Below are 4,194 nucleotides of genomic sequence, written 5' to 3'. Positions count from 1 at the left end.
TCATAGTCTCAAGCTTTATTTTTGTTGAAAATAGATCGACTTACATTTTTGTTTATGCAAGTTTTAATTAGTGAAAGTAAATGTACTTAAGTTGTAATAAATTTTTTTATGAACTAAGCTGAAGTTTATTCTATGGGTATTCTAACTTTTTAGTATGTAATTTAAAAAATACCTCATAATTCAATTTTTGCAATATAGACCTTCCCTTAATTAGGCAAACTCAACTTACAAATTTGGTAGTTCTTAATCAGACATACATCTGGTTTCTGATATACAAGCTCCGGTGTTAGTGGTTTTAAGTGATTTAGTGAAAAGTTATTTATTTAATCTCTATTTGCGTCTTGGATAGCTTTGATGCCATATTTTATAGTATTTTAAAATAGTATGTATCTAGCAAGATATTTTATTACTTATTATGGGTGAAAGCTTTACAGTGGTCAAGTTTTTTTTTATATGATAGCAAAAAATCATTTCAATCGATCTTATTTTAAACTGCATTTTAAGATCTAATCGTTTATAAACTATTTTTTATTTACTCGTTTATGATGGTGGTTTCTGGAAGAAGCACTCAGTAGTATTAATTTAGGCAAGTCTTTTTCACGTAAAAATAAATAATGTTTGTGACGGTTTATAGAATTTTTTTTAAACAGTTTAAGGCAGGGATCAGCAATTACAAAACGCGATTCGGTCTTGTCAAGCGAATATACCCAGCGCGCAACGTGTCATATATATATATATATAACGATTTGTTCAAAACGAACTCAAGTTATTTTTTATAGTACATTCAAAAAAAATAGGGCTCCTTATTTTAACTAAGTTTATAGTTAAAAATAATTTTGTTTTGAACAAAGTTTATTCTCTTTTCACTGTGAGTTTTTAAAATGCAATAGCTTCTTATAAAATCTGATCAGTTACTTTGTGAAATGCTGCTCGCCCCTAATAAGTGGGATTTGAATTTCATGGATAATAATTATTGAATTTTTTTTTTCTCATATTCGAAATATATCTATAAAAAATGTGTATTGAAACCTACGCTTAGCGTTAGTATTTTACAAAACTGACATTAAAGTTTTTTTGTCTTTGTTTATTTTGTTTTTATTGTCTTTTGCCGACGTCACTGATCAATGCCATCAAATGGTTGCTTAACGCGAAAGCCTTATAAACCGTTTGTAGAGTGAAGACTGCTAGTTTTTCGGTTGTAACTGACTAATGAGGACGAAACCGGTTTCAGTCTACTGAAGCTTGTGGTCTGATGTTCGAATTGGTATGATCAACTCTTTAGTTACGTAACAAGTTGTACTCCTTCATTATAAAATAGCTTTAGGAAATATACTAATGAATTTAATTTAACATTGCAGTGAAAATGTTCCATATTTTTGAAGTCTAAAAACTGGGAGAAATTTCAAAAATGATAGAGTTTTACAACGTAGAAGTATCAGCTCTACAAATATTTTTGCATTAAAAACTAAGCAGTTTAATAGAGTCAAGTGTCAAAAATAAAGCAGGTAGAAATTTGATTGTCGCGGTTCAAATTTCAAAAATAAGTCCTTGCGAAACGCAGCTTTAATGTTAGTTCATTACAGGCCCTAAAATGTCTAGTGAAAATTCTATATTTATATGCTCGCGAGACACAGTTTTGCGACCCCTCATTTAGCACTACTGTGACTAGTTGTCAAGTTTAAGTTTTTCATATTATAGCAACAGTTTCTGTTAATGTAATGGCCGCTTAAACTAAGTTCGTTATAAGTCTAGAGCAGGGGCGTGTTTTGACAAGTTCACTGTTTCAGGTTCGAGCTCCAAAAAACTGGAATAAACTAGCTAGTTAATTTATACTACTGATACTTAATTTAAGTTATCTAACTTTGTAGTATAAATAAACTAGCTCTTCGTAATGTTCATATATATTGTGATGTAATTATTAGATACATTTTTTCCAACGATCAGTAACTATTAAATATTTAGAATTAGTACTTCCTTCATTTACCTGTAAGTAGTCTATTTTATGATTTTTATCTTATTTTGTATTTTTACTTCACTTAAGACTTGATAATTACTAATATTATATAGTTTAATAACAGTCGGATTAAACATTAAATATTTTATCTATTATTAGCCTAATTATTTATAACCTGATAAATTATTAATTTTTAATGGACGCATGTTTATATACCTACTTTAGCTTCTAAACTTTCCTTAAAGTATCTATTTTTTTACAGAGCTCAGTTGAAGTGTTTTAACTTGTTTAACACACAGAAACATATCTCAGTGTAAAAGAAGGATACTGTATAACTTGTTATTATTATATATTCCAGTGAACTTGTTTCACTATGATCTTTTGTTAACAAATGATTAAATTTTTAATAGTTGTATACAATATAGAAATTTGAAATTTTCAATTCAAAATTAACCAAACAAAAGAGTTTCAAAAAATTATTTTTGAATGAATTTACGATTCTAAGGGTTTCACTTTTAATTAGGAAACTTTTAACTAAATCACATATTGTTTTTATTTTTACAAAATTCGAAAAATCGAAGTTTTACAATTTAGTTCTTTTCGTCAAGTTGAAAACAATCGTTTACGTCTGTTATTAGTTTTCATTTAAAATTTTAATACCTTTTTGAATTGAATTTGATTTTAGCTAAACTATTTAAACGAGAAGTGTTTGACTAAGTAATTTGTTTAGTTATCACTATGTTTTTATGTTATTAAGGCAACTTAGTATTTTGATTAGTACTTTGTTTTTAGTTTCTTATAGATAAAAGGTTTCGTTATGCATGTAAGCTTTACAATGCAAGACAAAGTTTTTATTTTGTTAATAATGTAGGAATTAAGTTTATATTTAAAACATTTGTAAAAAATTAAAGAGCTGGATTGCTAATTAAGATTTTGCATTCTCTTTTACTAGTATTAAAAAAATATTTAAAATTTATACAACTTTTATGTCCCTGAGAAATTTTAGGCAGTTATGTTGTAGACAGTTATGTAACTTTCTAACTACATGCTACAGTACACCGCTTTATCAACTGAGCTTTCTAAAGTTGTTTTTAAAATCTGTTACACACAGGGTTCGTGCGTGTTAGGCTAAATAAGTTTTTTTGAAAAAAGTTGAAAAGCGTCAGGCTAAATCAGTTTTTTTATTTAAAAATTTGAGAATCTCAGTTTTTCTCAGTTCAAATGCTTGAAAATTTTTGATAAAAAAAAGTTGAGAAATCATTTTAAGATCAAATTAGATGTGAATCTATTTCTAAACAAAGATTTAGTTATTAAACACCAAATAAGTCAGTATTTGTAAAAATAAATGCTTAAAACCTTTTGTTGGATCTCTAATTTAAGAATCTTCATTATTTTGTATTGAGTAGATTATATACGTCATAATTATGAAAATTCATAAAAAATACAGTTTAAACATTACGGTTTAGTTCAGCAACTTAGCTGTTTGTTTGAATTTGTTTACATATGTTTTTCAGAGCTTAGTTGATTGAACTGTTTTAATTTCAAATTTAAAGGCTTTATAATTATACCAAATACTTATTAGGTTAAAATTCTTAGCAGTTTATTCATATATTTTACTGTTTGTTTAAAATTATTAGAGATATTCACAACACTAAAACTTAGCTTTAAGATAAAAGTACTAAGTTTTGTGGGAGTACAAATTTTAGGTACAATTCATTTTTCTATACAATAACAAAATATTAAAGGTTTTTTTTTAAATTTAAGTATAAGCTTTTTAAATCTGATATGACTCAACAATAACTATACTTATTTAGAGTTTAGGATTAATAATTATGTATCAATTTTAAGTATTAGTCAAAATACTATAATAAACATTTTTTACTTATTTTAATACTCGTGTAAGCGTTTCATTTTTAACTTTAATAAAACACGACAATGCACGTTGTTTTATTATAAATCTTCTGGTTATAATGCTTTTACTTAGTGCTTAATTAAATTGAACAATTGTGTTTAGTAATATACATTAAATTTTTACACAAGTAACAGATTATATATAACACTTATTTTAAAACTTATAACTGAATTTGGTACTTTAGGGGCGTAAATCATCCTTTTCACAATTTAGTCTTATTTTATTGAGTTGTAACTACGCTATGAGTTGCTTTTTGCAGATTTTTAAAGCTCAAAATATTTTTGAGATAAAGCTGGTTGAAGTCGGAGACTACAATAGTACTAATCAA

The sequence above is a fragment of the Thalia democratica genome, chromosome 4, assembly GCF_965202585.1.
Source record: "Thalia democratica chromosome 4, ktThaDemo2.hap1.1, whole genome shotgun sequence".
NCBI classification, from domain to species: Eukaryota; Metazoa; Chordata; class Thaliacea; order Salpida; family Salpidae; genus Thalia; species Thalia democratica.
The sequence above is the reverse complement of the archived record's forward strand: the minus strand, read 5'-3'. Positions refer to the sequence as shown.